The 23,199-nt window shown below is 33.0% G+C and overlaps 1 protein-coding gene across 49 annotated transcripts in view; it reads left to right on the top strand.

Annotated features, from left to right (window-relative positions):
* The window catches only part of Ptprd (protein tyrosine phosphatase receptor type D), a 2,128,582-nt gene that overhangs the window by 745,397 nt on the left and 1,359,986 nt on the right, over positions 1-23,199 (top strand). For all 49 annotated transcript variants that reach the window (XM_040285790.2, XM_040285762.2, XM_040285761.2 and 46 more), the window contains one exon: positions 20,729-20,770. The gene's annotated coding sequence lies outside the window, so the exon portion shown is untranslated. The remainder of the gene's footprint in view (positions 1-20,728; positions 20,771-23,199) is intronic.

The following is a 23,199-nucleotide window of genomic DNA, read 5'->3' as shown; positions in this document are numbered from 1 at the left end:
ACTGGTGGGCAAATATTTTGTATGAATGCCTATGTTGTCACTGTAGTGGACAACAGAAATTCTTAACATGCATTGTTTAAGTCCTTGTCATTTTCTTAGCTTGGTGTAAAGGATAGAATAATCAAACTGTACATTTTACACACGTTAAGCTAGTGTGAATTCACAGGATGAAAGTATCTATAAATCAGTGTTATCAAGTAATAAATAGCAGAAGAAACAACACACCACTTGAAAGAAAGCCACCAAAGAATTGAAGTCAAAGGAAGTTGATTTATTCTCCTCTTCTCCAGCAGTGGGCAGCAAAGCCTTAGTTTGGTTTTAAGATTTTTGAGGGAAAAAAAAAAAAAAAAAGGAAACAATGAAGAACAGAGCAAACCAGCTGCTGCAATAGTGCACAGGTGTCATTTTTAGAAATCCTGGGAAAGGTGTCTTATAGTTATTTATTTATTCATACATACATTCATACATACATGTGTTCATACCATGGATTGAACCCAGGTGTCCTTAACCACTGAACCACATCTCAAGTCCTTTTATTTATTTATTTATTTATTTTTGAGACAGGGTCTCACTAAATTATTCAAGGTCTTGTAGGTTGCTGAGGCTTGCTTTGAACCTGAGTCCTCCTACGTTAGCCTTCTAAGTCCCTGGAATTGCAAGCATGTGCCACCATGCCGGGCTGGGAAAAGTGGTTTTTAGAAACAGGAAGCAAATTAGGCAACAACTGTGATAAAATACTTTATAAAAAACTTTTAACTGTATTATTCTATTCATTTTTTTCAGTGATGTCCTTCTAGTAGGTCACAAAACCAATCACTTTTCAACATCTAAACATCCTGAGACTTGGGTAAATTAAGTCTAAGGACAGAAAATATTCAAGATTCCAAGCTTGATATCCCTGCCACTACATTAAAATCAGAAGAAGAAGAAAAAATTATGAACATTTTAGAAAGAAGTTCTGGCTAGCTAAGACAATCTTTAAACCTTTGAAGTTGAGAAATTGCTTGTGTTCCTTTAGTTGTTCCTCAAATAAAAAATAAAATATCCACTCGCATTCTCAACCTGTGTGTTTGAAGGTGAGAACAGAATTGAAGTTCATCCAGAAAATTTGTTTTGTTAAGAGATTTTAGCAACCAGAATGGTTTTGTTCACCTTAAATTTGATTCCATTTGTGATATATTCTAACTTGAATTAAAAGATTTTAATTGCTACATTACTTGTTGAATATTTCACCCTCAGTTGATGGTCTTGGCCTTGCAAATAGAGAAAAGGGTGCAGAAAAATTAACTATTTTGGATCACACAATTTATTTGGTTTTATTTTTGCTTCATGAACTATAATGTTCAATACTGTCCCCACATTTGGTTAGATATACACAAAATCTTTTGGATGGCTCTATACTGTGGAAACTTGTCAACAGACTGAGTCACTCTTCTTTGAGTCTCATTTTTGTTTTTTTTATAAGAGCTTTCCCTACCAGGAATAGGTGCCCTTGTAACTGAAATGTTTTGGTATGCAATTCCTTTTTAGAAAGAATATAGAGAGCCATAAAAATATAAACAATACAAAGTAGTTTACATTAAATGCTAAATGTAAGTCAAATTAAGACAGCCGTGGCATCCAGCCAGCCAGGCAGAAAATATTTATTAAGCACCTTTTCTATGTCAGCTGTGTTCTAGGTAATGAAATATGGAAATAAACTCTGCTAAGGAATTTGAATCAATTTATTTAAGCTTTAAAGAATCATTGCAGTTTTTTGAGTAAAAGCTATAACCATGACTAAATAGAGGATTCTTCTACTACTTTCCCCTTTAGATCCAATTTTGACTCCAGATGATGAATGTGAAAGAAGAGTTAAGTAGTTGTTTAAGCACCTCATTTGATAATTGACATTAGCTTCAGGTGGAAAAAAATATGTATTTAAAATGAGGCGGAATTTGGTCATCACACTGCTTATAACGGTATAAACCAGGTGGAGCCCACTCAGTGGTTATTTGGCCTTTTCTTGTACCTCTTCCACTTTAACAAAATGTTTTTTTCTGATGTATCAGGTTAATATTTCATATTATTTATGGAATTAAAATATCTCTTGCAACCTCTTAGGGAAAGAGCTATGTTATAACATTTTTTAATGGCATCCTTCTGTGATAAAAAAACATAACCAGGACTGAGTGTGTAGCTAAAATTCTAGCTGCTAGGGAGTCTAAGACGAGAGAATCACAGGTTCAAGGCCAGCCTATACAATTTAATGATATCTATCTCAATATAAAACAAAAATTTAAAAGAGCTCATTGGTGGTGTGTTTGCCTAGCCGTGGATTCCATCTCTAGTACTGCTTAAAAAAAAACAAGACAAGACAAAACTATACCAAGTTTTATTATTTTATAAACTATAATATATATAAAATAATGAAAGGAATGAAAGGCACTTTAGAAAAAATTATAATGTCATTCTTTATTTGTGTTTTATATTATAAATTTCTGCTAATTATAAAAGTGATCCACATTGTTCAAATTTAAATTTTCTGACTTTTTTTTTGTAATATTCTGTGGATCTTTAATCTTTACTATGTCTTTGACACTTTTTTCTTTATTTTTAAAATTTTTTAAAATTTTAATTTGTTATATATGACAACAGAATGTATTACAATTCATATTACACATATAAAACACAATTTTTCATATCTCTGATTGTACACAAAGTAGAGTCACATCCTTCATGTCTTCATACATGTACTTAGGGTAATGATGACCATTGCATCCCACCATCTTTCCTACTCCCATTCCCTCCCCTTTTCCCCTTTGCCCTATCTAGTGTTCATTTAATCCTTCCATCCCCAGGCCCCCACAGCATATTATGAATCAGTATCCTTAAATCAATAAATAATTTGGCATTTGTTTTTTGGGGAATGGCTAATTTCACTTGGCATTTTATTCTCCAGCTATCCGTCCATTTACTTTCAAATGCCATGATTTTATTCTATTTTAATGCTGAATAATATTCCATTATGTATATATAGCACATTTTGTTTATCCATTCATCTACTGAAGAACATCTATGTTGGTTCCACAATTCAGCTATTGTGAAATGTGCTGCTATAAACATTGATGTGGCTGTGTCCCTGTAGTATGATGTTTTTAAGTACTTTGGGTTATAGACTGAGGAGAGGGATAGCTGGGTCAAATTGCGGTTCCATTCCCAGTTTCCCAAGGAATCTTCATACTGCTTTCCATATTGGCTACACCAATTTGCAGTCTCACCAGCAGTGTATGAGTGTGCCTTATTCCCCCACATCCTGGCCAACACTTATTGTTGTTTGTCTTCATAATAGCTGCTATTCTGACCAGAGTGAGATGATATCTTAGAGTAGTTTTGATTTGCATTTCTCTAATTGCTAGAGATGATGAACATCTTTTCATATACTGAGTGATTTTATCTTCTTTTGAGAATTGTCTGTTCAGTTCTTTTATTGATTGGGTTTTTCTTTTTTAAGATTTTTGAGTACTTTATATATTCTAGTGATCAGTGCTCTATCTGACATGCATGTGGTAAGAATTTGTTCCCAATTATTGGGCTCTCTATTCACCTCACTGATTATTTCCTTTGCTGAGAAGAAGCTTTTTAGTTTGACTCCATCCTATTTATTGATTCTTGATATTAATTCTTACACTATAGGAGTATTATTAAGGAAGTTTGGACCTAAATCAACATGATGGAGATGGAGATTTGGGCCTACTTTTTTTTTCTAATAGACACAGTGTCTCTGGTTTAATTCCTAAGTCCTTAATCCACTTTGAGTTGAATTTTGTCCATCATGGGAGATAGGGGTTTAATTTCATTTTGTTGCATATGGATTTCCAATTTTCCCAGCACCATTTATGGAAGAGGCTGTCTTTTCTCCAATGAATGTTTTTGGTGCCTTTGTCAAATATAAGATAACTGTAATTATTTGTCTCTAATTAATTAGTCTCTATGTCCTCTATTCTGTACCATTGATCTACCAGTCTATTTTGGTGCCAATATCATGCTGTTTTTGTTACTGTTGCTCTGTAGAATAGTTTAAGTTCTGGTATAGTGATGCCATCTGCTTCATTCCTCTTGCTAAAGAATACTTTAGCTATTCTGGGTCTCTTATTTTTCCAGATAAATTTCATGACTGCTTTTTCTATTTCTATGAGGAATGTCATTGGGATTTTGATTGGGATTACATTGATTCTGTATATAGCTTTTGGTGGTATGGTCATTTTAACAATATTAATTCTGCCTATCCAAGAAAAAGGTAAATCTTTCCATAATCTAAGATGGAATTAATTTTTTTCTTTAGTCTTCTATAATTTTCATTGTAGAGGTCTTTCACCTTTTTCTTTATTGATTCCCAAGTTTTTTTTTTTAATCCTCTTTTCTCTTATCCGTCTTTATTAGGTATCTTAAATCCTTCCACCTGGTATTTTTTCAACTTCCTTCTACAATCCTTTTTTTTTTTCCCCTGAAATCTTATCTAACACTTTTCTCTTAATGAAAATGATATATTTAGAAGAGACAATGTGAGGTAAACTGTGACAAAAGAAAATTGATAAAATAATTAAATTTTGGACAATAAAGGATTTGACTGTTTTACATGCAGTAGAAATGCTAACTTCTAAATCTTAACATTTATTTTTGTTGTCAATCTTGTTATTTACCCATAATACAGAAGGGTCACAACATATCAGTTTCAACGTTTTGCATGCTAAAAGTGACAGTCAGTCTCAAAGAGCATAAGGAAATTGGACATTTTCCCCAAAGCTAACAGATGAGCATTTGGAGCTCTGTGAAGTGGCACTCTACCACCAACCACTGTACTGCTAACAGTGTCCACAAACAATACAGCAGTACTTGTCCTTATTTTTGAAGTCAAATATCATATAAAATAATCTATTTCAGTTAAGTAAGGAAAATATAAAATGATTTTGTAATTTAGAACATGAAGTTAATAAAATTAGTATGAGGAATCTCTAGGACTGCTGCCCAACTGCAAATGATTTTAAAATACCCCTTGTGTTGCTTCAGCCAGCCAGGGATTTCCCACTTTGCTTCTCTGCCTGCAGCATTCTGTTGAGCTGCTCACTTGCTATTTCCTAGGTTTAAAGTTCATCTTCACAAACGTTTGTGATGTGATCCTTCCTTGTACCCATGGTCTTATGTGATTTCATGCTATTATAGACAAACTCAATGACAACACAATTCTACAGGTTCTTGAAATTTTTAATGGCACTAATAAAATTTCCAATCATGAATGTAATCATGAAATGTATGCTATGTATTAATAACCCTCAAAAATTTTTAACTCACAAATTATTTAGGGTAGATGTTTAAGACATAAATGGCATAAGCTGTTTTTCTAGATTTCATTAGTATATGCAGATAGTCATTGTAATCATCTTTTGTGGTCTGAGTTGCATGGCATGTAGTGGCAATCAATAAATGTCTCAAGTGAAATGCTAGCATAGATAAGTTTTTAAGACTGATAAATATGATAATAGAAAACAGGATTAAAATAATTAGCTTTCATATTGATAATGCAATATGGAGAAGTAATGTTTTTTCATCAATTTATTTACAGGTCAAAAAGCATATGAATAATTATAAAATTAGCAAAATGGCAACACTGGAAGTTTCATAGCTACTCAGAAAGTTTTTGAGTTTGTTGCTTTCATTTATATTGTTATCTACTTTGTTAACTTCAAAATATTTTGAAAAATTATTAACAGAAAATTTATTTAAAAAGTTGCCAAGAATTTATACCTGTTATCTTGCCTCCTCTACTGTTAACAGCTGATAAAGTCATAATTAAATTTCTTAGTACAATTAAATAAGAAACAATAGCACAATATTAAATAAACTATAAACCTTATTGAAATTCCTCTAATTTTTCTATGAATATCCTTTTTCCAGGACCAAAACTACTATACCAGATTTTGTTTTGTTTCTTTAGTTTCTGCTAGTTTGTGACAATTACTAAGTCCTTTGTTAACTTTTATGACCTTGAAATATTTAATGAGTACTTATTATTTTGTACAGTGACTCTCATTTTGAACTATGTGATGTTTTGGCAATAGGCTCAGGCTATGCATCTTCATCAAGTAAACCACAAATATAATATGGTGTCCTTCTCAGTATGTCATATAGAGGGTACATGGTACTAATTTTTCTTAATCTGTGAAAATGTACTTGATTATGATAACATGTACTTAGTCTTTTCACTCTATTTAATATTTTTTTACTTTATAGCTTATAAATATATTTGGAGAGATACTTTGGGATTAATCAATTTCCTGCATCACCAAATAATTTTAGCTTTCATTGGTGAATCTTTCCTGCTACAAGTATTACTATCTTATTTCCTGGGTGGTGAATTTTTATTTCTCTTATTTTTTTCTACAGTTATTATTACTATAAAAGAAACTTTTTCACTTCAAATGTTGTTTTCTATTAATATTGAGTAGAAATATGCTATTTCTTTCTTACTCTCCTTTTTCTTTATAGCCAGGGAGTGAACCAAGGGCCTCACTGTTTCCCATTTTTGTTGCTACTTATTTTATGGATTCTTTATGGTATTATATAATAGCCAAAAATTATATATAAGATTATATTATCCAAAGGAGGCTGGACTAGAGTTCCTTCTCCAAAACATGTTTTTTACTAAATTATGTGGGTTATAGAACCCATGTTCATCCAAACTCTGTCCATACCAAACCCTGTCAGAACCATAAAGATATTGTCAATAAAACTTAGAAAAGATAATAGTTTTTAAATGCAATATACATATACAGGCAATGTTTTGATTGACATTGAAATTTTGTTTGAATTTTAAGCTAGCATAGCTATATTAATGAAGCAATATTTAGTAATTACTTTGAATGAGTTGATATGGTCTGTTAGGTTATTGATCTCTTAATTAAAAATTCTTGAAATATGATATTTCATGATAGTTTAATGGGTCTGAGTTCAGAGATCCTTTATGAAAGGTTGCTAGCTTTGGAAGGAAATTTGTAAATCAGGAATAAAGCAAGCAGTGAAATAATTAATAATTCTAGAATGAAAGATTCAAATTAAAGAATAATTTTCCATTAAATTGTTTACTGTGGTTATGTTTATTGACACTTAAAAACATAATGAATTCTAGATAGGGCAGAGGGGTTGGAGGGAAAGGAAGAGGGCAGGGGATTAGCAAGGATGGTGGAATGTAATAGACATCATCATCCAAAGTACATGTATGAAGACACAAATTGGTGTCAATATACTTTATATACAACCAGAGATATAAAAAATTGTTCTCTATACATGTAATAAGAATTATAATGCATTCCACTGTCATTTATTTTTTTTTAAAAATCAATGAAAATGTTCTTCCCAATAAAAGGCATATTGGAAAACAAAAAAATAAAGTATTGCAAACTTAAATTTATGTCACCAAATTTCTCTTCTGATATACACTTTTAATTTTTCTATAATATATTCTGTAAATTATAGATGTTTCTCTGATATGTCAAAGCTTCAGAACTAGAAAGAATATTTTCTAAATATTGTAGTTTTCTATTTCTTATATGACCCTTAAAAGTAAATGCATTACATATCAAAAAATAATTAATTTTACTTTGGGTTCATGAATAGCAATATGGCTATGGTCATCTTATAGGAAACTTTTGTACTCCTTTTAGTTTTCTGTGAATCCATCTAATGTCATTTTAATGCAAATTAAATTGTCTTATTTTGTGACTTCTACATTTATTGTTCAGCTTTATCACAGACTCAACAAGAGTTTTTATTCTAAAATTCGGAATCACTAATGGTTTTGCAGCTAACCTATGCCTTCAGTCTTGGTCAGTTGCCTTAAGCATTACTTGTGAATGCACTGAGCTGATAAATGCTTTGGTTCATTTTACTCTTGAATAAACCATGTTTAAACAACAACAAAAAAAAAGGTGGGGGTGGGTGGGAAGGGAAGCAGGCAAAAAATAATAATAATTACCTTAGCTTAAAATGAAAATGATTTGATTGCACCCTAATCCTTGGCAAAATATAATGAAATAAGGCTCTGTAGCAGAAGGCAGGGGAGACATCACAGGTTATGAGATAGTTTCCTTGTGTCTCTATTTTAGGATTTCCTTGGATTATCCAACTCTATTTTATTCCACATTATCAGTTTGATAACATTATATTAAAAATGTAAATCTTTGTTTAATTATGATTCCTTCCCAACTATTCCTCAATATTCCCAGTGTCATCTTTTCACATTACCTTTTAATTTGTGAGTTCATCAGGAAGAATAGTGTACCCTGACATATAAAAGATTACTCCTCAAGACTCCGTAGGCTGACAAAGCTTGTGTTGAAAGGAGAAACCTAATGAAAAGAAAGATTCTATTCCTTCTATTTAAATTATTAGCTCAGATAATTTATGCAAGAGAAATGAAAATTTTCTTCTCATCACACAGTAAAATATACCTATTCTAAAAACTCACTAAAAGGAAATATACAAAATGCATGTATCCTAAAATGGGCAAAAGCATTATTTGATAATATAACATACACACAGTCTAAAACCAACATCTGTTCTTTTAGAAATAACCTTTAGGAATCATTGTTGCATGAGAGAATATTTAATAATATTCTTTTCTCAGTTAAAAAAAATCTGAAATCATCCCCAGTAACATTTAAACAAAATGATGAAGCATACATATCAACATTAAATGATAAGTTCCATGATGACTTGGTTATTTACCTTTATGTATTTAAAATATTTGACTTCATATTCTGGGGCTAGTGAACTAACCACTGTGTCAGTCAACAGGTGTTTATAAATTATGTATCATTTAAGTAGCTGTAAGCATAGTAAATTCCATAGAAGTAGATATATTGACCACACACACACACACACACACACACACACACACACACACACACACACAAATGATTACCTTGTGAGGATTTCCTGAATATTCAAAATAGCATTTAGATTTCAAATTGTGAGTTGTTTGTTATATAATGAAGTTTTGTAATCTGAGAATTTTATAGAGCATCCCAATTAAGAAAGTGAAATCATGAGTCAAACTTTTGTCTTTATATTCCACATGAATCGCCTAGATCTAGTTATGCTGTGCTATAGTTTGGATATAAGGTATCCCCCAAAAGCTCATGTTAGACAATGCAGGAATGTTCAGAATGTTTACAGTCCAATGGTTAGATTATGAGAGCTGTAACATAATCAGTTGATTAGTACTTTCAATGCAATGATAATTTGATAGGACTATTGTATTGGGTGGTAATTGTTGGCAGTGAGTGACTAAAGGAGGTAGGTTACTAGAGATGTGCCTCTGAGGTTTTTATTTTGTCCTGGGGCCTTGATATGTCTCTTACTCTGCTTTTTGGCTGTCCTGAGCTCTACAGTTTTCTTCTTCCACACCCTTCCAGCATGAGTCCCACATAAACAATTCCTCCTGTAAACTGTTCTAGCATTTTGGTCTGAAAAGTGAAAAGCTGACTAACCCATTCTCTTTGCAAAAGTTCTTGCCCAGGGATAGCACAATCATATGAAATGATTACTGGACCTATAGTTCAGAGCAGAGGAGCCCAGTTTTAGGTCTGCTACTAATGCTCTGTGGAAGCCAGGGAAAGTTCCTCAACTTTTCTTAACCTAGTTTCTTCATCTGTTAATGAGAAGTATAGAAAGCATTGTTTTAATTTTCCCCAAGTAAATTTATAACTTTTGAAATATAAATGTGTTCCTTCAACAGATAGCCTATGAATTAGTGAACAAGCTCAGTAGTGCAAATTGTGATCAAGTGGTTTGAAGGGGTTGGAAATTCTAAGAATTTCCATTTCACCTGTCATTTAAATTAAAATATAGCTTTAATTATGTTTTTAAGATACATATAAGACAGACTGGCATGGTGGCACATCTCTGTAAATCTGGGTGCTCAGGAGGCTGAGGCAAAAGCATAAGAAGTTGGAGGCTAGCCCGGGCAGCTTAGCTAGAACTTATCCTAAAGAAATAAATAAAATCGGCGTGAGATATAACTCAGAGTTACAGTGCCCCTGGATTCAATCCCTAGTGCTTAAAAAAAAGTGTGTGTCTTAGATATATGTAAGACATTACATATTATGATATTCAGGAAGTCTTTACTGAAATACATACCATGCCATGTTCTCTCTCACATACATACACATACTATGATAGTAGAATATTATGAAAATTCCTAAGGAAAAAAACCATCAAATAACTACTGGGAGTTAGAAAATACTTCTGAAGATAGGTACTCAAATAGAGATCTAAAAAATGTGGAAGTTTGTCAAGAGATAATAAAGAAGTATCTAGGAATAGGGAATATGTAGATGTCTTCTGGACATGGAAGTTAAGATCATATTGTTCAGGGATGAACCATTTTTATCTCAAGTTTATTTTTTTATTTTTTGGCAGTTAGACATTCAGGTCTATGTGAGTGCCCATACATACATATGTGATTGTATGTGTTTTTGGAATGCATTATAGGAAAATGGTTCCAGTTATTGTAAAATATTTTTCTTGTCTAATTGTGTATTCTAGACTTAGAAAGTTAAATATCTATTTTGATCATCTAATTTCATAGAAGATCTGAAGTACAGAGAGTATAGTCTTTGTGGCATTTGACTTTCAGTTCCAATGTTCTTATAATACTGGTAAGCTATGGCAGTACATGTGTTTGAAAATGTGAACTTGTACCTGGCAAGCTATGTATTTGTAAAGCTCATCTTTAGTGGTGTCCTGACTAGCCTCACGTGGATGCTCAATTTAAAAAGTATTTTTAGATAATGACTAGAAAACTGATTCCTTGAATTTATGCCTTTCAACGAGAAAGTATGTACTGACTATTTGGAATATGTGTGCATAAAATTAGCTGGCTATTATCTAGTTTAGAATGAGATCCACTGTCTGGGGTGCTATGAAGTGGAAGTGAACAGTAGTTGGAAAGAAGATATAAATGGTGCTTTACCAGGCTATATTGATCTTCCTTTTTGTTTTCACTTTAAGTTTTTGAAAAAAAGTAATTTTAAAGAAAAGGGAAAGTCTAGTGAAAGTCACCATCTTTATCCTAACACAGTATGGCTCATAAGGTTATTAAACTATCATGCTCAGAGAAGAGTGGACTATATTTTTGGACTCAGTACACACAAAAGAGAGACAAATCATAAATTTTACTAAGAAACCTATTGTTTATTCTTTTATCCATCCATTCTGCAAATATTTTCTGAGTGCTTTTTACATGCCAGGCATCATGCTAGGTGCTCTGGATACAACAAATCAAAAAGCAAAGCCCTTTCTGTGTAAGAACTGACAAAAGTTTTGAAAGAGGTACACCAGTAAAGCAGAAATTGCAGTACAGAGTAGCAATTGTGGTGTTTTAGAAAGAAAGAGAATTAGGAAAAGAATGTAGAAAACACACAGAGAGTGAAGATAGAATATTCAGTGAACAGCAAAGGATTTGGGTTTCTGGGAACGGACTGATGATATAACTGAATAAAGAGAGATGAGATCCCTGATCCAGACAGGAGCTTCATGAAATGCCTATATCAAGAAGTTCATAAATTAACCAAGGGGATGTGAAGCTGTTGGAGAACCTTAGTGGGAGGATGATGTAAGCAGAGCTCACTTTTTGGATAATCTATAATAGAATGAACAATATTTTGGTTGAGAATAAAATTCTGTTTAGAGAATTCTAGCCTCTGTGTATTATTTAACCATTCTTCCCATCAAAAGAAAGTTTATGTATAGCATCCTTTCCAAGATAAATAACTCCTTAGATTGTAATTCTAATTATTTCCACCTAGGAGAAAGGAATTGGGTCAAACAGGTTAAATGACTTGCCCAAAGCCAGAGAGTTTCAGACAAAACTAGAATTTCAGACCCTGGTCTCCTTCTTCTCAAAAAACATGTGTTAAAATTCACAAGGACCCAGTCCTTCAGCTTCAGAGAAATATTTTAACTAAAGTATTAATTATGATGTGTCTGTGTCAGCAGTACCATAAAGCAAGTGACCTTCATGGATAAGACTCTCTGTGGTTAAAATTAAAAGACAAAGTAAAATGGGATCCGATTATTAATGTAATTAGTTGATGATCTTGTAGAGTGACAGGTACATAAATGCCTATTATTGACTGATGATAATGGAGCATTCAAATCTCCAAACCTGTGCTCAAGTCCAGCTCTCAGAAATAATGAGGTACCCATTTCCTCCTTCCTGCCTCCTCGCAAGATGCTAATGCTGCATTCCCAATAATGATGTGCAAACTAAGAATGCTGTCAATGCCACCGTTGATCCATATTAATTCCACTATTATTTTGTTTTTGTTGTTTGGTTTTTAAGAGGAAGTGTTTATGAGATTCTACCAGGAAAAGGATATCATGATTAACAGTTCTTCAAGTTTGCCAGATTCACTAAAGGTACATAAAAGAAATATATTTAGGCTTTGGTCTTCTGTTGTGTTTGGCATTTACTGAGAATTAAAAAAAAAAAACTCTCAAAGCTTCTATTGGAGTTCTTCTATTATATTTTCAGGCACTGCATTATTTAAATATAACTAGTAGCTCCTATATAGAAATAAATTTTTGTAAGGACAGTATTCAGGTGAGTGGGCTTAGTTGGCTATTGAATTTGATAATATTCACAATGAGGTTATTCAATCATCATCTCCAGTCAGGAAAAAATGATTTACCCAAGAACTCAGTTTAATAAATGATAGACCTAGTGCTCAAACACTAGGAAACAGATCCCAAGTCATCACACTGTTTTAAAACAAATTTGTATTTCCACCAGTGCTCTATTATTTGGGAAGAAATTATTATTATTATTATTATTATTATTATTATTATTATTATGTGTATGTGTACTGAGAATTGAACCCCCCAGGGGTACTTGACAAAGGAGCAACCTCCCCAGCCCTTTTTAATTTTTTTTTTCCAATTTGAGACAGGGTCTTGCTAAGTTGTTTAGGGCATCATTAGATTGCCGAGGCTGACCTTAAATTTGTGATCCACCTGCCTCAATCTTCCAGTTGCTGAGATAACAGATTACAGGTGGCAACCCCTTTGCCTGGTTTTGGACATAAAGAATTTCTTAAAGGGACTTAATTTTCTGAGAAGTGTATGTGTATGTATTTAAGCATATTTTGTTTCACTCTATGGGTATAATAGAGGCAGGTCACTTCAAAGTGCATGTGTGCACATGTATGCACACACACATGCACACTCTGTCTCCCAGCCCCACAGATATGAAATTTGGGAAAATGGATTGTTAGATAAATTTTGCTCTAGGGAAATGGAATGGAAGTCAGTCTTTAAGTGTTTTAATGATAATGAAGAACAAAGTAGCATGTGTTAATTCAAAGTAGGGCAGCTGTGGGGCACACAGTGAGAGAATGTCTCTAACTCCTGATGTCCATGGTGTCACCAGGGCAACTTAACTCTGAGCAAAGCAGATTAGTTGGCTACTCACCTAGGTGGGTCCTGCTTATTTCTCATGTTTATAGAAGGTTATCACCTTACACTTGTGAAATAAAATATTGATCCTGTTTTTAAAAGTAATATATTCTCATAGTAGGAAAAAAAATACAAAATGAAGAAAATCACCACCAAAAAGTATTTTCATCCAAGATCTTTTCTGTGTACTGAACCCAAAGGGTTTTGCACCTGTGTGTTCACAGTTTATAAAATGAATCAGGTGATGGAATGTTCTAGGCACCCTGGTATCAGTCTAGCCCCAGGAATAAAAATTGACATTTCTGACCATGTGCCCTATATAATGCTTTTTTAATTTCTGAAAATTCTAAAATTGCTGAATTCTCACTTGGAAATCATCATACAATAAGGTTTAAAATATTCCATCCCCGATAACAAGGGGATGGAGCAGGGTGGGGCACATTCTTTATTCTTTGTCTTATGCCATGTGACACTTTGTGATACTTCTGTTAAGGAATTAAGGAAGATTACTTTTTGATCCTCCAAATGAGAAAGGAAGAGTTGTAATTGCATGTCATTAATGCCAGTCTCTGTAGATGTAATAGAGGCAGGTCACTTCAAGAGCAAAGCAGTTACCACCTTGTATTCACAGATTCTAACACTAGAAAATCTTTTTCTCTTGCCCCTGTTAAGATGATGAACTGATGCTGAAAACCCCTTAGAATTTATATCTACTTCTGAGAATATGGAATGTTTTTCTGACAAATTAAATATATATATATAAATATATATTAATATATGTTTATATATTTATATATATATTAATATATATTTATATATACTAATATATATATTTAAAATATATATTTTTTTGAGGTGGGGACAGAGGAGGAGGGAAGAAGGATAAGAGAGTAAACAGAATTCCTGGATTTCTTGGCATAGATTTATACAGTGGAATCCTTTTAGATCCTATCTGTTCATCTAAAGTTGTAAAATTCATTGATACTCTTATGCCATTGAATTATCTTTGGAAACACAGATCACAAATAAAAGCTCCATACTTCCTATGTGCTGTGGGAGCAGCACAGTTTATCTAATCTAAGACATTTAGCTTGTTTCTTTTGGAGGTAATGGAGATAGCATAAATAGTACTGAAATGGATTATCAGAGTTCATAAATGCCTTTGTGAATATATCCTTTTTAGTCATTCTCAGAGATGAAATAACTGGTAAAAGAGAGCAGATTTTTTGTGTATGGTACTAGGGCATGAACCCAGTTCTCCTCTGTCATGGAGCTACACCCTCAGCCCTTTTGGGTTTTTATTTTGAGACAGTGTCTAACTAAATTGTCCAGGCTGTTCAAGAACTCCCAATTCTTCTGCCCCAGCCTCCTGGATAGCTGTGGGTTACAGGCATGCACCATCGTGTCTGGCAGGAGCAAATATTTTTAAGACTTTGATACATGCTGGCAAATTACTTTCCAATTTATGCTGCCACCAGCAATAAGCGAAGATGGCAATTTCTTCACACCTGCTCATTACTATCAAAACAAGTCAAAACAACACAAAAGATTTGCTATATAAATCGGGTATTATTTACTTTGTATAGATAAATACCTTCAAAGACTGATACACACCAAGGTGTTCTGAACAATTAAAGTCTCTAGGTCAGGAGCAGTGTGCTTTGACACTCTGAGAGTACTTCTGGAGAGACAGGGCAGGGAAGACTGTCCATTGAATGAAAACCCTCTGAATCCTGGGAGCATCAAGAGTGCATTGTCTATAAGGAGCTCATGAAACAGAAGGATAAATTTCAGATGTAAAATGGGAGAACACTGAAGATAAATATACCTGTCACATTTTTTATTCATTTTTTAATTTTTTTAGATCTGCACTCTAACATTGGGAATTATCAGCTATTGTAACGTGCTAGGACATCCAAAACAAAGTGTCACACCCTGGGCAACTAAAAGAACAGAAATTTATTTTCATATGATTCTGGGGAATAAATGTCCAAAATAAAGATGTCAGCAGAGTTAATTATTTCTGAGGGCCTCTCTCCTTAGCTTGTAGATGGTCATCTCCTCTTTGTTTTGTTTTGGTTTTGTTTTCTTGTTTTTTGTTTGTTATTGTTGTTGTTGTTGTTGTTTGGTTGGTTGGTTTTATGTTGTTGTTTTATGCTCTTTCCTCCTGTGGTATAATTGTCCTAATCTTCTCCTCTTTCAACCACCAGAGATTTTTGGATTAGGGCCCATGCCAAAGACGTCATTTTAACTTAATTACCTTTTAAAAGACTTTATCCCCACATATACTCACATTCTAACGTACAGAGAGTTAGGACTTCAACATACGATTTGGGGGGACATGATAGAGTCCACGATAACAGCATATTAAAATGTCTAGTTTCTCCTTTAAATTTAAATGCACTGTTTTTGATACTTAGTTATTTATTCACTAATTACTCATTGTCACCATATTTTTATGACAGAAAAATGTTGCACATCATGATTTTGTATGTGTTTCTAAATCTTTGTTCACAATCATGTCTTGTTTTATAACAAGCATATACAAAGAAATTATTTTAAATAACAGCTATATTTGATCTCTTAAATTCAAATTACATATTATGTATTGCATCCTTCATTGGAATGCAGCAATATCTACTGAGATTGACCATACATGAGTAGGGAGTTATTTTTTTTGGGGGGGGAGTGGAACTGGGCCATGTATCAATAGGGATAAAAACTAAGTTGCTTTAAAGACAATATTTAAAGAAGGTGATATAGAATAACTCTACTACATGGTGTTATGATCTTCTGACAGCATTTATAGGGGAAAATGATTTGATCTGGAGAAAGGCTTCTATGATAAACTTGATGACTTATAAGCTTGACTTGTGTGATATGGTTAATTCCATTACAGTTAAGGGAATGGATACAGCCAATTTTACCATAAATGACAAAATTATTCTCTATAATATGAATGAGGCACCGGAAATATTTTTTAAATGCAGCCTCTACCTATATGCACTATGCATGCCTTAGCAAGTACTGGACAACTTTAAATAAATAGTAAGGAATGATACAATATTGTTCTCATGTGTATCCCTGGAAATTACATATATGTTTATACAATATGCAATATGTACATATATAATATATACACTTGTACTAAATATACATACATAGTATAACCAAATTTATCAAATATAATACTTAATAAAGAGAAGAGTATCTTTTTTTTAGAGAGAGAGAGAGAGAGAATTTTTTTAATATTTATTTTTTAGTTCTCGGCGAACACAACATCTTTGTTTGTATGTAGTGCTGAAGATCGAACCCGGGTCGCACACATGCCAGGCGAGCGCGCTACCGCTTGAGCCACATCCCCAGCCCCAAGAGAGGAGTACCTTGACTAAAATTTGCATGTTGGGCATAAAAAGAATGAATCATTCTGATGATGATTTTATTTGGGCCTAAAATAGTGATTCTGTTGTTATGAAGTAATTGTTGTCTTAGATCTACTTTGTAAGAACAGCTCTTCTAGTCAAAATTTCAGAAGGTTTTATAGGTCCTATGACATTGGGGTGCATACTTGACCTTTTCCAACTTTGCTCTAAATATAGACCTCTCTTTTGAGCCACAGTAATAACAAACAAAACTTCTTCGGCCTTCTCCTGTCTCTGTGTCCTAACCTCTTCATTTAAGGGCTCTAGTCACATGGATTAGGATGTACAGTAGTGCCATCATTTTAACTTAATTATCTTTTAAAATTTCTTATTTCCAAATATTGCTGACCTCCTTTCTCTTTCTTTCCTGAATTCACTGATTTTAGCTATATAAATTTATCTGGAATTAGTTAATTATTCTAAGAAATTAATTTTTCCCACAGATATTTGATCTTGGCACAGACCCTTAGAGACAATCAGCAAATAGAAACATGGCCTGCCTGTTTTTTTGAGGTTGTAAATCCCATTAAATCAATATTAAGAAAGCATTCATATTTCATAGGTTAAATGCTCTTATATTATGATAGTGTGAAGTTTTCAAATGAGCACAATGTGAGCAGTGCAGAACTACACTTGAGATTACATGAAGTGATAACCACTATACTGTATTTAAGGATTAATTTTAGTTCAAGTCACGGTACATATTTTACCTTTATATAAATTCCCTTGGAAATATATCTTAGTTTTGCTTATAGTAGTTGTCACTTTATTGCAAATTTAAAACGAAACAATAAGATTAAATCGTTTTTCTTTATTTAAAAAGGTTTTTGTTTGTTACCTATTGAATTATGATGCAAAGTAAAATTTCTAATAATGATAAGGCAAATAACCTGTCACTTCATCTTCAAGTAGGATAATGTCAGTCTTTGAATTTAGGGCTTCTTAAAAAGAATGAAGCTAATATTATATAATCTAATATCTTCTGATGAGGTACAACATTTGAGTAAAAGAACAGAAATTAAGTTGTCTGTCAGGTTCAGACTGGCCTAGGGTAAAAGAGTGGTGACTGGTAACTGTACAGCTTGTGTTTAATCCTGACTATAGTAGTGGCTGGTTAATGTTTAGGTAGGTTACTAGCAACTAGAATATCCTCTTGTTAGGATTCTTGCCAGAGGTTAATCCCCTTTCTCCTGGAAGATTCACTCTAAGCAGATGATATGATCCCATAATTTTGGAGGATTTGTGAAGAGTTGAGAAAGAGAGAGGACTCCACATCCCCTGAAAAATCCAAGAGGCATTTTTAAGCACAATGCACTATGGACATTTGGCACTGCATAACCCTCTATTGCTAAATGTGCATGCTGGTGGGAGGGAACAGACAGAAGGCACCCTGGTTGGGAACCACTGAGAAAAACCATGATATGATGTGGGCACTGCCTCCACCTCCACCATCAGGTACCTAGGAGCTTCTAGTCACAGGGTAGTTAACAAGTATATGGTGGACAACAACTTTTTCTTCTGAGGGTACAGTTATTGTTTTTCTTTATTTCCTTTGTTTTTACTTTGTTCATTTTTGTTCATTCTTCAGTCTCTTTTCTTCTTTGGTTTAGTTCAACTGAATGTAGGCTAAACTTATCTTCAAAAAATAAGGGTGCCTCCTGCTTCCTTTCTTCCTACAAAAATATTCGCATGATAGGGTTTATGTGTCTATCGGAAAAATCATACCAAGCAACTTTAATCCAAATTATAATGCACCAACTATTTCTCATGGCCAGAGAAATGTAAATATTCAAAGCTGGTTTACCCATTTCCTCTCTGTTCAGCTGTGGCCTTGTAGTGCCATGTGTTTCCATGATGAATTTATTTTAGCCTGGCAGTGATGCTGACTCTCTAGAGTTTTATAGAACCCTTTGCTTCATACTTGTATCCCCATGGATATTAAACAGTTGGATTCTTGCTTGACCTGTGGAAAACATTAAGTGTTTCCTTGTCATTTGAGGAGATTTTCTGTTCCTCTAGTCATGCCAGACCACAAGTAAACCCAGAACATAAAATTACAGCTATTAGGAATCATTTTAAATGCCTTATTCCAATAAAATAAAAAGAATTTTTATTTCAATTTCTCTGATGCAAAATTCATGAATAAAGTTTGTCATCCATACTTGAGTTTCTCAATTATTTTACACATAACCATAATTTAAAAAAAAACAATTTTCAACTGACAGATGAATAGCAGTTTAAAAATATCAGTTATGAATAAGGTATATAAATAAATCTAAATCATTTAATGTTTTTGAAGAACTATTTTTATGTTTCAACATTTTGTAGTTTTTAATAGCTGGCATCTTTTGGCCACTTACTATGTTTTGGAAAGTGTTCTAAGCAACTCATTTGTAAAAATCCATTTAATATTCACAACAACTTAATTGGAAGTGAAAATCTGGCTCTCAAGTTTATGTCAATGACTCAAAATCTGGGCTGGCATAGTCCAAGGAACCAAGGTTCAAATCCAGGACACATGAAATTCTAGTTTTGTCCATAAAACAAAAAACATTGGCCTAGACTGTTTTTTTCTTTTTTCTTTATCTTTACACACATACATTTGTATGTGTACAGAGCTCCTTTTAAGCAATTTGGCTGAACACCATGGACGTGTGTACATGCCCATCCTTCTGGACCACCACCGCCTCTATCCAGGACACTTGGTATCTTGATATCTTAAAAGTTCTTCATTCCATGTAACAATGGAAACCCCTCAGGTGATATTTTGCATTCTATTTACTTGATTATCCACTCAGATACCATCTACAACTAAAATTCTTTGAGGTTTTTAAATGTAAATTGTGGAAGAAAAATATATTTTTTAAAATTTTTGCTTTATAGATTTTACCATTCACCATCAAATTTTACTTGAAAGTACTAATAAAGATCACAAAAAGGAAGTTGACATTTTCTGGTTTGTTTCCCAACATCTGGATATTTTAGGTAGATAAAATGTCAAAAAATATGAACAAAATGAGTGGGAATTCATTCAACATATAATTGAAGTTCTTGTAATTAGTGTTACAATTTGCAATGTGAATCTTCAGCTCTAGATCTGTGCCTTTATAGAGGTGGTTCTCTGAACACACTTAAAAATTAGGAATCTAATAGAACAATAAAATGGAAATGATGAAAATATTGGGCTTTAGTTCAGCAACTCATGTGATTCTATTTCCTTTTGATTTCTAAATTACCCAAGTTCATTTGAACACATTTAAATCTATTATCTGCACTTTCCCTCTAGATTCATTGCCTCCAAGTTTGAAATGTTATTACTGTGCAAATGATTCTCTGTTCATTTTAATTGGTGCTCCACTGCCACTTTTTGATGAGCAAATATTATAAAGCTTTTATTATTGTAAAATCTGTTTAACCTGATTCTTCATCATCTTATAGCATAATTCATGTAGCATGTTTGAAAAGAGATAATTCTGAGTTTTTGCATGACACTGACATTTGAGTATCAGAAACAAAATCTGCTTCTATGCTTCTTCCTGGAAATATAATTTCTTTTAAGACATAAAAATATAGAGATGTTTTAGGGGTTCAAATCAAGAAGCATTACAGAATATTTATATCCTGTTCTTTTTGTTAATGAACTTCAGTTAGAAAGATCAAAAATAGGATGTCTTTTTGAAGTTCATATGTGGATATACATTACGACCAATGATTGAGCTTTAAACCATGTTTTAGTTTTATGTACTGGTATTTCCCAATATTTTTATTACATTAGGTATATTAATAAGAATATATATATTTTTTTCCATTAGGTTCCTGTCCTGAGACCATAGCAGGATGTGCCTTGGACAAAGGTATGTATTTAATATGTTTCAGATTTTCTATGTGAATAAAGTATAAATTTTTATAATAATTATATTACTGCTGCATGCTTAGCTATATGGTATTATGTTTCATGTTACTGTACAGTATATAATATGTACTCTTACATCAGACAAAAACATTCTAGTGAGAAAATATCAGAATCAGAAATCTAATTACCAAATATATATCATTGCCTGGGTACAGAAAGCCTCAATCCTCACAAACTGTGTTCTGAGAACTGTCATCATTAATTCCCTCTCAGTTAAAACTATGGGACTATTCCAACTTTGATGGAAGGTGTTTAGCAGTATTTAATGACCATCACAATTTACTTACTGAAATAAGATTATATGTGCCTAGAATTATCAGGAAAGAATTATTTATAAGTGTCTGGATTTTGGGTGAACAAATAGAGAAATCAAGTCAGAATTATAAATCTATTTGGAAAAGGAAATATTATGAAAATAATTAGACCAACAGCTCAATAAGAAGTATATAAATGTACTACATGAAAGATACAAGAGTTGTTCAAGGTCAGTACAGGATGCCTGTTATTTTAAACTAGAATGTTATTGCCAAAAAATGGGGGGTCAAGAATCATTAAAAAGATATATAAGGAGAACCTATGAGGAAAGAGCAAGGGAATTAAGAATCTAAAGAACAATAGTAGACAGGGATGGAAACTAAAAAATGAATCTCACATGTAGGAGCTATTAATTGCCAATCCTTTTCTAAGAGGAAGTATCAAGAGAGTAATTTCTCAAACTAGAGCAAAAAAGATGTAAGTGAGCTCCAGGATAAGGAAGGAAGAGAAGTTTTGATTTTTTTTTCCTAGAGACATTGTAAATCAAATATATTCACAATGGCTGATGATAGTTTCTCAAAAGTTTTTCTAGATTATCAACCCAGTTCAGGTTCCTTCCAACTTCACAGATGAGCTAGCGAGACAGTGTGCTTTATTTTACTGTGTGTGGAAGTAAATTTATAGTTAAAATAACTGGGGGCATTGGTTTGGGGTTATGAGATAAATATGGGGAGGGGTGTGCATGTGTGTATACACTATCATTACAAGTAATTGATACCTATTCTATTTCATACAAACATAATAATTGGGGAAATACACTCATTATATCCATCTCTAATTTTATCTGACTCAAACATATGGTTTATGTATTCTACCACATTGCTCTTATATGAAAAAGCACTCTATAAATGTATATGTAGATAATTTTCTGAGATTTTAAAATCGAAACACACTCCCAGATTTTTCTTGACCCTACTTTTCACATAATTTTCTTCTGAGTGATTGAGTCCCTGTTCAGAGACTGATGTGACTTTAGAATATCCAAGGAAAATATGCAGCTAATGTGCATTTCCAGACAGAGAATGAATGGCTCCAGGCACAAATCTCCATTGTGTCAGGCTTTGGCATGACTTTTGGCAGAAAACTAAATCGAACTGCACAAGGCAAGTAATCTTGATTTCCCATGGATGTGTGGCCTCCACCTCGAGCCTGCTGTTAGTCATTATTATTCTTTTTTCCTGATGTACCAGGGAATGACATTGCTGGTAGTGAATTGAAAACTAGGGTATTTTCTAAGTCTTCTAGAATTGGGAGAGTCTTGGCTCTGAAACTGGACCATCCTGGGTTGGGGTTTGACTGTCACTTACTGGCTGTGGAAATCCTGGGTAAGTTACCTCAGATAGAAAATTAATTTACTAATCATTATCTCTGGGGTTGCATAGGGACTAAAATGACATAATGGTCCTTAGGTGGTACTTGTATCTGTTACAAAGTAGGCATTTAATAAATGCTATCTTATTGCTTTCCATTTCTGTAATGCATTGGATTTTGTTTTAAACTTTATAATAATCATCTCAATCATTCTATACATAGAATAAGAATGATTCTAATATATTATAGTAAGTTTTAAGTTACATAAGCATGTACAATAATATTTATCTTTGGTTGATCACCATTTTTGTGGGGGAGAGTTGTTGCAAGTTCAATTTTTATTGACATTCCATTTTTTTAAGAGTTACATATAAGGCTAAGTTTGTTTATATTGAATGAGGTATGTTTCTTTTTCTGGGGGGCTAGTATCTCGATTTAATTTTAGGTTTTGTTAATGCAGTCAAGGAAGGAAATCACATTTTAAAATGTATATGGCTAAGAAAAATTATGCATTTATAGCATACATTTTTTTAACTTAGCTTAACAGTTTACTTTAGCTCATTTATTAAGAAAATACTTTGCATCATATATTGCATTAGGTGATAAAAATACAAAAGTGAGATAGATGCTCTTTACCCTCAAGGAAGTTATAATCTTATATGGAAAGAAACACATAAATACATAATTTTAGTACAATGTGTTCCATTGGAGAGGTCCTGCTAGAGGGGGGAAACATAGAAAAGA

This window comes from Ictidomys tridecemlineatus, chromosome 4, assembly GCF_052094955.1.
Source record: "Ictidomys tridecemlineatus isolate mIctTri1 chromosome 4, mIctTri1.hap1, whole genome shotgun sequence".
Taxonomy (NCBI): domain Eukaryota; kingdom Metazoa; phylum Chordata; class Mammalia; order Rodentia; family Sciuridae; genus Ictidomys; species Ictidomys tridecemlineatus.
The sequence above is the reverse complement of the archived record's forward strand: the minus strand, read 5'-3'. Positions and strand labels throughout refer to the sequence as shown.